This window comes from Lycium barbarum, chromosome 4 (genome assembly GCF_019175385.1).
Source record: "Lycium barbarum isolate Lr01 chromosome 4, ASM1917538v2, whole genome shotgun sequence".
Classification (NCBI taxonomy): Eukaryota; Viridiplantae; Streptophyta; class Magnoliopsida; order Solanales; family Solanaceae; genus Lycium; species Lycium barbarum.
This window is the reverse complement of record NC_083340.1, coordinates 90,033,534-90,047,672: the sequence shown is the minus strand read 5'-3', so window position 1 is coordinate 90,047,672 and position 14,139 is coordinate 90,033,534.

The window sequence follows — 14,139 nt, the reverse complement described above, 5'->3', positions numbered from 1 at the left end:
AACCCCATCAAGCCTATTATTTCATCATTCTAAACTCTCATGAGTTCTAGAAATCTCCCAACACATCCCCCAAACACTTATAGCCCATTAAATCAAGAGTTTAACAAGATTACACCAAACTAGGCCATGAAAGGAGATTGTTCTTGCTTCTACTTGATGTTGTGGTGAGTTTCATCTTGAAGAAAGTTGGTGTGGCAAAATTTCTTCAAGTATAAGGTATGTTATTCATCCTATCCCTTATTTTGAGTTGATTTGATGGTTTAGCAAGTCTTAAAACTGAAAATAGTTATGGAGGAAAGGTCATAAAGTGTTGTGTTGTAGTTGTTGTGTCATGGACTATTTTGAGCATGTTGTGGCCGTGTGGTTGGGCTGATTTACATGTATATGGACGGTATCTAATGTCGTTGGTGTGTTGTTGAGATTACACTCCTTGATTTGGAAGAAAGGAAGTGTATATTCAAAAACATCGTGTGGGATGTTTTATGGAATATTTTTGTCACGACCCGACTAGGGGCAATGACGGGTACCCGGGGTTAACCACCTAGCACCACTCATTCTATTACTCATCATACTCAAATCATAAGAAAATCATTTTTTTCATTTGGAAACATAATCACTTTTATATACATAAGCCCTTCGGCTATCAAAATAATATGTACATATACAATAGTAACATCGTGAGACCATACTACCCACACATGCGTATCTACGAGCCTCTACTAGAGTATTAGACATATGGACGAGACAAGACCCCGTCGTGCCCAAAATACATATACATATATATACACAAAATAATAAACCAAATAGCACCTCTGGAGTAATGGAGTGCTCCTGTAAATTTGCTGATAACTTCTACGAGTCCGGATCACCTACCTGTTTACCTGTGGGCATGAACACGGTGTCCAAAGAAAATGGACCTCAATACGAACATTGTACTGAGTATGTAAGGCATAAATGAAATGAACATGATAGAGAAATCATAAGTCATAAGGTGAAGATACAACCTGCGTAACCTTTAAGGGTGGGTACACTTCACACACATATCATCTACACAATCATAGTACATGTATCATCATAACGCATACATCATCGTATCATATAAATCATCATCGTTAACCCGCGTCCGGGTAACCATCATATGCCGCCCACTAGTGGTGATCATGCTCGGCCCTCTAGGCTCGGTGTAAACAAACCAGCCTGCTTTAGCGGTGACATGCCCGACCATTTAGGCATGATGGAATTGTATGCAGCCCGCCGTAGCAGTGACATGCCCGGCCAATTAGGCATGGTGGAATCGTATGCATCCCGCCTTAGAGGTGACATCCCCAGCCATTTAGGCACGGTGGAACCGTATGCAACCCGCCTTAGCGGTGACATGCCCGACCAATTAGGCACGGTGGAATTGTATGCAACCTGCCTTAGCGATGACATGCCCGGCCAATTAGGCACGGTGGAATCGTATCGTCATACAATCAATCATATACTCATCATTATTACTCATCTCATAGGCATATCATAAACTTACATTTTTGTACATCTCGTAGGCATATCATGACTTAACATCATTATACATTTATCATCAAAACATACATGAGAACTTGAAGGAAACTATGGCTATGTCGGGGTGACATAAGGTCGTGAACCCCGATTATATTATGGAGTAATCATCAACATCATATCCCACCTTGAAGGAGCTGACATTCTAAGATGAGCGTACATAAGGAAAAGCATCAGGGGAACCATACTTAGAATCATTAGCCTCATGGACATCTTACTTTACTCTAGGATTCTTTATACTTAAACTCCTCATCATCATTATCATGCTCGTGGCATCTCTTATCTTAACTCATATGGCTACTCATAAGCATAGACTCTTAGTTTTTCCGGAATGTAGGAAATTCATGGAGAAGAGGGAAATATCCTATCATAGGATTCATGCCTTAGAAAGAAGGGACTAGCCTTACATACCTCTTTCGTTTAACAGTTTTTATCACTCGATCGTTCTCCTTCGATGCTCGCGTTTCTAAGTTCAAGAGGATTCGCATCAACATTAGTTAATCGATTATAAGAACGTGTTACTATTTCTAGAGAAAATTGGGCAGCATTTCCTTTGTTAATACAACTTTCCTCATTTTACATATCAACTCCCAACATCCATCACAACATTCACAATATTATACACAAAAATCATCATTCATCTACGTCATCCACATTTCACAATTCACTTCGATTCCTCCATAATCGTGGTCATCGTTCGCTTTCATGTTTTCTCATATATAATACTTATCCCATGTTCTAAATGTCACTTATAAGATACTTATAATCACAACATATCAATATTCATAATTCACTCCAAATTACTACTCCACAATGACACTATTCCCATATTCATGACCCAATTTCTACACCCTTCTACAATCCAAGTGTTTTGACTTTTCAATATCCTAAATAACATGGAATGATCATAAAACTCACCTTAGATAATGGAGGAATAAGCCTTGAGTGGAAATTCTCTTCTTGCACCAAAACCCTAGCTCACTTCCCTTGGTATTTCTTGGCTTAGATGAACATTGATATGTTTCATACACTTGATTTTGTGGGTTTGATGAAGTTGATCATATATTTCTCTTGGGTCCTTGTGGGTGAAAAGTAGAGAGGATTCTAGAGTGTTCTTGAAGTGTGTGAAATGAAATGAATTAAATGAGAGAGAGGGTCCTTATATCGTTTTAACATCTGACCCGACACGAACATACGAACCAACATATGGTCTGTATATTTTATACTGACCGTATGTCTGGACCGTATGTTTTGTCCAGTGAAGGCCCTCATTATGGGCAGAACATATGGTTGGACATACGGTCTGTATGTTTTATACGGCCAGTATGTTTGGCCATATAATGCCCAGCTCTCCGAAGTTCTTTCTCGTCGACTCGTTTGATCTCCTATCCTTATGGAACCTTCTTGACACTTATTTAATACTTCATGAGCAATCTAAAAATACCTATAACTCGTCCTTAAGGCCTTACCAAAAAATCCTTAACGCAATAATTTACGAAACCTTTCCTAAACCCCACTTATACTCCACTTGTCCTTATCAATCCTTGTTTCATCAATTCATATAACTTCAAAATCTTAATGTATGAATTCTAAGACAACTAAATATCCGTATTATAGTATTAAGAACTTCCTGTTACCCATAAGCTCGCATTGGTTCATTCACTACATGACGACATGAAATTTCCAAGGTGTAACACTCTTCCCCTCTTTTAGAACATTCGTCCTCGAATGTTAAACACTCGGGAATTCTACAAAAAATTTGCCAGAGTTTACCTTGTAATATGGCACTACCATCCGGTCACAACAACACATAATAACATCGCCTCACAGGGCCACAACAAAATAGCAATATAATTTGGCCACACACGACCCATATACATAAAAAGAACGCATACATACCTCATACTCTTGGTGTTTCATCTTGGATCTCTTTTGGGGGTTGAAACAATTGCGGGTATGTGGATTTCATTTTCTCTTCCGCCTCCCAAGTCATTTCCTCTCGGTTGTTATTTCGCCACAAGACTTTGATTGAAGCTACTTCCTTATTTCGAAGTCTCCGTACTTGCCTGTCTAATATGGCAATGGGCACTTCTTCATAAGCTAGATTTTCTGTCACTTGAACATCATCTATCAGAACAATCCTCGTAGGATCTCCCACACACTTGTGGAGCATTGAGACATGGAAAACTGGATAGACCGATTCAAGTTCTGTAGGCAAGTCCAATTCGTAAGCTACTTGACCCACCTTGGGGATAATTTTATAGGGACCAGTGTATCGAGGACTTAATTTCCCTTTCTTGCAAAATATCATCACACCTTTCATTGGTGACACCTTTAAGAATACCCAATCATCAACTTGAAATTCTAAGTCTCGCCGGTGGTTGTCCGCATAAGATTTTTGGTGACTTTGGGCTGTCAACAATCAATCTCGGATCACCTTGACTTTATTTACTGCTTGTTGAATCAACTCAGGGCCTATTAGCTCTGCTTTTCCTATTTCGAACCATCCAATTGGGGATCTACACTTCCTTCCACATAAAGCTTCATACGGAGCCATTTGAATACTGGAATGGTAGCTATTATTGTATGCAAACTCGATTAGAGGTAAGTGGTCATTCCAGCTACCACCGAAATCTAGTACACATGCCCGTAGCATATCTTCCAAGGTCTGAATAGTACGTTCAGCTTGCCTATCAGTTTGCGGATGAAATGTCGTGCTAAGCTTTACTTGAGTACCTAGACCTTCTTGGAAGGATTTCCAGAACTTAGCCATAAATTGCGCTCCTCTATCTGTGATAATGGATATCGGAATACCATGAAGTCACACAATCTCCTTGAGATACAACCTTGCATAATCTTCAGCCGAGTATATGGTTCTGACTGGAAGAAAATGAGCCGCTTTCGTGAGTCTGTCCACAATCACCCATATGGAATCATACTTGCCTCGGGAGCGAGGTAACCCCACAATAAAATCCATGTTGATCACTTCCCATTTCCAAGTAGGAATTTCCATTGCTTGCAATAATCCTCCTGGCTTTTGATGTTCGATTTTTACTTGCTGACAATTTGGACATTGAGCTACAAATTCTGCTATGTCTCTCTTCATGCCATCCCACCAATATATCAACTTGAGATCATGATACATCTTTGTGGCACCTCGGTGAATAGAATACCGAGAATAATGCGCTTCTTCAAGGATTTGACGGCGCAATTCTGCAACATTCAGAACACATAGCCTGCCTCAGTATCTAAGAATCCCATCCATAGAAGTTTCAAATGGAGACTCCTCTTTTTCATGAAATGTGTCCCTATAATGGCTCAACTGAGGATCTTCATATTGACGCTCTTTTACTTCCATATTCAGGGACGAAACTGTGGGATCATTAATAACAACTCCTGCACTACCTGAATCAATTACACGTACTCCAAGATTAGCTAGTGGGTGGAGCTCCTGAATCAACTCTTTCTTTCCCAGAGGAACTTCACATAGGCTGCCCTTTGATCGGTGGCTAAGCGCATCAGCTACTACATTTGCCTTTTAGAGGTGGTATAAAATGTTCACATCATAATCTTTCAATAATTCTAGCCACCTCCTCTACCGCAAATTCAACTCCTTCTGTTTGAAGATGTACTGAAGACTCTTGTGATCTGTATAGATATCAACATGAATAACTGCAGCCAATTCGAGATTGTGAGTTGGGTAGTTATTTTCATGTTTCCGCAACTGTCTCGAAGCATAAGCAATGACTTTACTGTACTGCATTAACATACATCCTAACCCAACACCGGAAGCATCACAGTATACAACATAGCCATCTGGCCCATCTAGGATCGTTAAGACCGGAGCTGAAGTTAATCTGTCCTTCAACTCTTGGAAGCTACGTTCACAAGCATCACTCCACTGAAACTTAGCTAACTTTTGGGTTAGCTTCATCAATGGGGCTGAAATAGAGGAAAATCTCTCTACGAACCTTCTGTAGTACCTTGCCAATCCCAGAAAACTACGAACTTCTGTAGGCGTCGTAGGCCTTGGCCAAGTCTTCACAGCTTTAATTTTATGAGTATCAACTCGAATGCCATCTTCTGAAATAACATGACCCAGAAATGTCACAGAATTCAGCAAAAACTCGCACTTTGAAAATTTTGCATACAATTCTCGAGCTCGAAGAATTCCAAGGACAATATGTAAATGATCTACATGTTCTGATTCTTTGCAAAAGTATACCAGAATATCGTCAATGAATACTATTATGAATAGATCCAAGAGAGCCCTGAATACATTATTCATTAAATTCATGAACACTGTCGGAGCATTGGTTAACCCAAACGACATCACCCGGAATTCATAATGGCCATATCTTGTTTTGAAAGCTGTTTTGGGAATACCTTCTTCTTAACTCCCACTTGATGATAACCCGACCGCAAGTATATTTTGGAGAACCACTTGGCACCCTGTAGTTGATAAAATAAATCATCAATTCTCGGTAGAGGATATTTGTTCTTTGTTGTCACCATATTCAACTGCCTATAATCGATGCACATTCGCAGGGAACCATCTTTCTTTCTCACGAATAAGACTGGTGCTCCCCACGGTGATCAACTGGGTCTAATAAATCCCTTCTCAAACAAACCTTTCAACTGTGCCTTTAATTCTTTCAATTCTGCCGGAGCCATTCGGTAGGGAGGAATAGAAATAGGCTTGGTGTCCGGCAACACATCAATAGCGAAATCAATCTCTCTTTCTGGAGGAAGGCCTGGAAGTTCATCTGGAAATACATCTGAAAATTCATTCATTATCAGAACGGATTGGAAAGTTGGAAACTTTGCTTCAGTATCATGAACTCGGACTAAGTGATAAATATAGCCCTTAGCTATCATCTTTCTTGCCTTAAGGTAGGAAATAAACCTACCTCTTAGAGATGCTGTATTACCCTTCTATTCAAGCTCAGGCTCTCACGGAAATTGAAATCGAACCACTTTCATTCGGCAATCAACATTAACATAACATGAGGCCAACAATTCCATACCCATAATCACATCGAAATCTAACATTTCCAGCTCAACTAAATCATCTTTAGTCTGGCGGTCACATATCACAATTATACAATTTTTATACACTTGTCTAGCTATCACAGGATCACCAACCGGAGTAGACACCTCAAAAGGTTTAATTGGCTCAGGTTTCACCCCAATACGACCAGCAACATACGGAGTAATATAAGATAGGGTAGAACCCGGATCTATCAATGCATATACATCGTGGGAAAATATGGATAATGTACCTGTAACCACATCCGGAGAGGACTCAAGATCCTGTCGTCCGGCTAAAGCATACATACGAGGTTGAGTGGCACCTGAAGTAGATGCTCCCCCTCTGCCTCTACCTCGACCTGCTAGAATTTGGGAAGTCTGCCCTACCGGGCGCACTGAGGGGGAACCAACTGCTGACCCTGTGGGCTGAACCCCACCTCTGCCATACCTCTTGGGACAATCTCGCATCAAATGCCTAGTCTATCCACAAACATAGCAAGCATCTGTTCCCTGGCGACAGAGCCCTGAATGTAATTTACCGCACTGACTACATCGAAGCACTGGTGGTCTCCTCTGGCTATGATCACCCCCAAACTGAGAACCCGAAGCTCTCGAACTCTAACCCTGTCCTGAAAGAAAGGAGCGATCAAATATCCTATCTGCAAATTGTTGAGGCGCACTAGTCGCCGACTTGCCTGAATGTCTGGGATATGTCTGCCTTGATCCCCCTCTGAAATCACTACCTGCCCCCATAGATCTGGCCCTCTTGCTTTGCCTTCTATCAATATCTTGATCACCCCTTTGCGTATGCTGTCGTCCTTTTAAATTCTAGGCATGGGCTTGAATTTGGGAAATATCCATCCCATCTTGCAATGAAGCCGTCAAGCAATCCCTAAATAAATGTGGCCCTAAGCCACTCACAAACCTATGCACCCTATCTCCCATGTCGGCCACCATAGTTGGAGCATATCTAGCCAATGAATTAAACTGAAGGCTATACTCTGAGGCACTCATATTTCCTTGTTTTAAATTTAAAAATCTATCCGTTCTATCCCGGCAGACCTCGGGTGGCAAATAGTGGCGGATGAAGGCATCTACAAATTATATCAAAACGGGAGAAGGCGCATTCTCTTTTCTTGACGATATCCAATTATTGTACCATAATACCGCCACATCTCGAAGTCTATAGGCTGTCAACTCCACGGATTTAGTTTCGGAGGCATGCTTAATCTTCAATGTTCTCAACCTTTCATCAATGAAACTTTGCAGGTCTTCATTCGGCTTTGACCCAAAAAATTCTGGAGGATTTAAACTCATGAAATCACGGGCCTTGGTGCTAGTTTCCCGATCACTTGGACCCGCATTCTGCCGCTGTTCCTAGGCGGCAACTAACTGCATCAATAGATGGATAGCCTCGGTCACTCGTTGACCCAAAGTAGCCGGCGGAGAGATCGGAGGCATAGGAACTGGAACCGAAGCCCCTTCTTGTTCTTCCATAATAGGCGGAGTGGGGGAAGTGTTAGATGGGGCCTCATTATGTGACTCGCCCTCCTCTACATTCATTGGAGGCTCTCTTTCTACCCGCCTTTTCATCGTAATCTTGCCCTTGTGGGTGGCTATAGCTTTTCCCTTTGGCGGCATTTTTGAAATCATAGCACACCATTAAGAGGAGAAAATCTTATAACATAGCTCTATCGCACGATATCTTAAGATGAAAGATGGTCATTTTTCCTAAATGCCCTGTAGCCTCTTGTTTATTAGTGTGGCGCGCAACACACCATAAACAAGACTCTACTAGACATGGCTCGTAGACACTTCCTAGGACTGAACTGCTCTAATACTACTTTTTTCACGACCCGACTAGGGGCCATGACAGGTACCCGGGGCTAACCACCGAGCACCACTCATTCTATTACTCATCATACTCAAATCATAAGAAAATCATTTTTTTCATTTGGAAACATAATCACTTTTATATACATAAGCCCTTCGGCTATCAAAATAATATGTACATATACAATAGTAACATCGTGAGACCATACTACCGACACATGCGTATCTACGAGGCTCTACTAGAGTACTAGAAATATGGATGGGACAAGACCCCGTCGTGCCCAAAATACATATACATATATATATATACACAAAATAATAAACCAAATAGCACCTCCGGAAATATGGAGTGCTCCTGTAAATCTGTTGATAGCTTCTACGAGTCTAGATCACCTCCCTATATACATGTGGGCATGAACACAGGGTCCAAAGAAAACAGACGTTAGTACGAACATTGTACTGTGTATGTAAGGCATAAATAAAATGAACTTGATAGAGAAATCATAAGTCATAAGGTGAAGATACAACCTGCGTAACTTTTAAGGGTGGGTACATTTCATACACATATCATCTACATAATCATAGTAGATGTATCATCGTAGCGCATACATCATCGTATCATATAAATCATCATCGTTAACTCGTGTCCGGGGAACCATCATATGCCGCCCACTAGTGGTGATCATGCTCGGCCCTCTAGGCTTGGTGTAAACAAAGCAGCCCGCCTTAGCAGTGACATGCCCGGCCATTTAGGCATGGTGGAATAGTATACAGCCCGCCTTAGCGATGACATGCCCGGCCAATTAGTCACGGTGGAATCGTATGCAACCCGCCTTAGCGGTGACATGCCCGGCCAATTAGGCATGGTGGAATCGTATCGTCATACAATCAATCATATACTCATCATTATTACTTATCTCATAGGCATATCATAAACTTACATTATTGTACATCTCGTAGACATATCATGACTTATCATCATTATACATTTATCATCAAAACATACATGAGAACTTGAAGGCAATTATGGCTATGTCGGGGTGACATAAGGTCCTGAACCCCCGATTATATTATGGAGTAATCATCAACATCATATCTCACCTTGAAGGAACTAACATTATAAGGTGAGTGTACACAAGGAAAAGCATTAGTTGAACCATACTTAGAATCATTAGCCTCATGGACATCTTACTTTAATCTAGGACTCTTTATACTTAAACTCATCATCGTCATTATCATGGTCATGGCATCTCTTATATTAACTCATATGGCTACTCATAAGCATAGACTCTTAGTTTTTCCGGAATGTACGAAATTCATAGAGAAGGAGGAAATATCATATCATAGGATTCATGCCTTAGGAAGACGGGACTAGCCTTACATACCTCTTTCGTTTAAGAGTTTTTATCGCTCGATCGTTCTCCTTTGATGCTCGTGTTTCTACGTTCAAGAGGATTCACATCAACATTAGTTAATTGATTATAAGAACGTGTTACCATTTCTAGAGAAAATTGTGCAGCATTTCCTTTGTTTATGCAACTTTCCTCATTTTACATATCAACTTCCAACATCCATCACAACATTCACAATATTATACACAAAAATCTTCATTCATCTACGTTATCCATATTTCATTATTCACTTCGATTCCTCCATAATCGTGGTCATCGTTCGCTATCATGTTTTCTCACATATAATACTTATCCCATGTTATAAATGTCACTTATAACATACTTATAATCACAACATATCAATACTCATAATTCACTCCAAATTACTACTCCACAATGACACTATTCCCACATTCATGACCCAATTTTTACACCCTTCTACAAATCGAAGTGTTTTAAATTTTCAATATCCTAAATAACATGGAATGATCATAAATCTCACCTTAGATAATGGAGGAATAAGCCTTGAGTGGAAATTCTCTTCTCGCATCGAAACCCTAGCTCACTTCCCTTGGGATTTCTTGGCTTAGATGAACTTTGATATGTTTCATACACTTGATTTTGTGGGTTTGATGAAGTTGATCATAGATTTCTCTTGGGTCCTTGTGGGTGAAGAGTGGAGAGGATTCTAGAGTATTCTTGAAGTACGGAGAGTTGAAATGAAATGAATTAAATGAGAGAGAGGGTCCTTATATCGTTTTAACATCTGACCCGACACGAACATACAAACTAACATACGGTCCGTATATTTTATATTGACCGTATGTCTCGACCGTATGTTTGGTCCAGTGAAGGCCCTCATTCTAGGCAGAACATACGATTGCACATACGGTCCGTATGTTTTATACGGCCAGTATGTTTGGCCGTATAATACCCAGCTCTCCGAAGTTCGTTCTCGTCGACTCGTTTGATCTCAAATCCTTTTGGAACCTTCTTGACACTTGTTTAATACTTCTTTAGCAATCTTAACATCCCTATAACTCGTCCTCAAGGCCTTACCAAACAATCCTTAACGCAATAATTTACGAAACCTTTCCTAAACCCCACTTATACTCCACTTGTCCTTATCAATCCTTGATTCATCAATTCATATAACTTCAAAATCTTAACGTATGCATTCTTAGACCACTAAATATCCGTCCTATAGTCTTAAGAACTTCCTATTACCCTTAAGCTCGCATTGGTTCATTCACTACACGACGACATGAAATTTCCAAGGTGTAACAATTTTGGTAGTGATGATGATGTTGCTGATATTAGTATTGCTATTGCTGTTGATTTTATTGGTACTGTGATTTCGGGCTAAGCACATAAACGGTGGAGATGCTGCCCGAATTTTGACAGATTCTAAAAGGATTTTAATTAAAGGCTTGAGACAAGTCTATGATGGTGAGCCTAACAATAGCATGAAAGGTTTTATATGTAGATTACGAGGCTAAAGATGATCTTAAGTAGATTGCAAGACAAGAGTTAGGTTGGAAAGTCGGGAAGTGAGATTCCAGGTATGTTAAGGCTAAACCTTTCTTTCTTAAGGCATGATTCCTTTGTTGTGAATGTATACATGATATCTTCAATGACCATGTTTCTAAAAGTACCAAAGCTTATAGTTCTCGATGTTCTTACGATATCATTGAGCTCGTTTCATGACTATAGATGTTATTCATTGTTGTTGATCTCATCTTATGATCTTGTTCCTTCAAGGTGAGATATGCTCATGATGATAGTTCCATAATGTTAATCGAAGTTTTACCGACCTTATGTCACTCTGATGGATTTAGAAATGTGTACTTAGGTAATGTCTTTTGGGAGATAAATAGAGTACTAGTAGAGGATCCCCAATAAGGTATTTGATGCTAGAAGAGATGCTTATGATTGATCTTAGAGTTTGGTTAATGTTCAGTTAAGCGGTAAGAGGTCCGTATGGCCCAGAACTGTGTTTTTAAGACTTATGTGATCGTGTATACTATAACGTGCAAGTGATGGCCATGAGAAGTGTATAGAGATTACTCAGGGAGACAAGGTCATGATGGTGATTATAATTACCACTGGTCTACCACTAGTCGGGTAGATGTTAACACCGGGTTGCGGCCAGTTGGGCAGATATGTATTTACCATTGGTCTACAACTAGTTTGGCAGTTATGTATTTACCACCATGCTACGGCTGGTTGGGAAGTTATTAGCAACGAGCTACGGCCGATTGGGTAGTTACCACTGATCAGTATGGCAGTTGAGCGCTACCGTCGGGCGATAATCGGACGAGCAGTTACCACCGTGCTACGGTCGGTCGGGCAGTTACCACTGATCAGTTGGGCAAATAGCACCGGGATAATATGTTGGTCAGGATCATAGTATTATGCATAGATGGAGTTAAGGATATGAGAGCATAAAGAGACATATGTACTGGATTCTCACTAGTAAGTCAAAAGTGCTAAGTTGATTCTTATCCTTTTTCTTTGCAGCATTTATTTATTATGTTACATTTTCGCCTTACATACCCGGTACATTATTCGTACTGACGTCCCTTCTTGCAGACGCTGCATTCATGCCCGCAGGTGTAGACAGACGGGATGAGGATCTTCCCAGTAGGCTGCTTTCAGGTACCAGTTTTGATTGGTGAGCTCCACTTCTTCCTAGAGCTTTATCGATTCAAGATCATATATGTACTTTGTGTTAAGGGTATGTCGGGGACCCAGTCCCTATACTTCAGTCATGCTCGTAGAGGCTTTGCAGATAGTGCCTTGTATACCGCTTAGTTATGTCTTGCCAGTTGTTATATCGGATTTGTGGGCCCATTGTATATATATACTTATGCATGATATTATGTTGGTACTTAGCCCCTTGCTCTTATTTTGCCGTTTGAGAAATAGAGGATGCGAGTTATAAGTTGGTTTGCTAAGTTTTCGTAAGATGTTGAGTGCTAGTCACACCTTACCAAGGTTGGGGTGTGAAAATTTGTATCAGAGCAAGTCTGTCCTAGGGTTGTCTCCAAGCCGTGTCGAGCAGAGTCTTGTTTGTAGTGTGCAGTGCACCACACTTATAAACAAGAGGCGGCAAGGCATTTAGGAAGATTTCCTTTCTTTCCTATCTTAGATCGTGCGATAGAACTGTGTTATGAGGAATCTCTTTCTCCTGACCATATGTTGTGATTTCAGCGATACCTATGAAGAGAAAAGCAACGGCAGCTCAGAAGGGCAAGGAAGTGGCTGGAAGGAGAACTATGGTCCCTGAATGTATTACATTCGAGGGCAAATATTTTTAAAGGGGGAAGGATGTTACACCTCATAGTTTCATATGTTGAGATTCGAGCTACTTTTCAGGAGGTCTGTGAGATGATACGCGTTTATCTTATGGTTATGAGGGTTTAGGTTCATGTAATAAGCCGTGGGAGGATTAGAGAAAGAATATCTTTTAGTATATGTGAATTTTTGAAAGATACAACCATGGGAAGTACGTAGCAATGAAGTAAAGGATGAATTACGATCTCTTAAGTCGTAACCGAGAAGGACAACCTTGGAACCAAAGTACATGAGCATTATCAATTATGATTAATGATAAATATCATGTATGGAGAGTTTCAGAAGATTCCAGGACCAAGCAAATCGAAGAAAATGAGTTCGTGGAAAATTTGGAAAAACGTTGACAGAATTTTGGGTCAAATTTTGAGGGGAACATCTTTGGGTATATCAGGAGTTTTAAGGAATTTTAAAAGCCTAAAATGAATTTCGTCGAGTCTAGTTTCCAACGCATTAAACTGCTCGTCAAAACAACATCGGAATAGGGAGTTATGGGCATTTTAATATAAAGACTCCAATCTGCCAAATGGCTTCCGCAGGTCCCACTTGGGAAAGTCGGTGGAACCGACTTAGAAGGGTTATAAAAACCCCCCATCAACCCCATTTTTTCATCATTCTAAACTCTCATGAGTTCTAGAAATCTCCCAACACATCCCCTAAACACTTATAGCCCATTAGATCAAGAATTTAACAAGATTACACCAAACTAATCCATGAAAGGTGATTGTTCTTGCTTCTACTTGATGTTGTGGTTAGTTTCGGCTTGAAGAAAGTTGGTGTGGCTAAATTTCTTCAAGTATAAGGTATGTTCTTCATCCTATCACTTATGTTGAGTTGATTTGAAGGTTTAGCAAGTCTTAAAACTGAAAATAATCATGGAGGAAAGGACATAAAGTGTTGTGTTGTAGTTGTTGTGTTATGGACTATTTTGAGCATGTTGTGGCCGTGTGGTTGGGATGATTTACATGTGTAT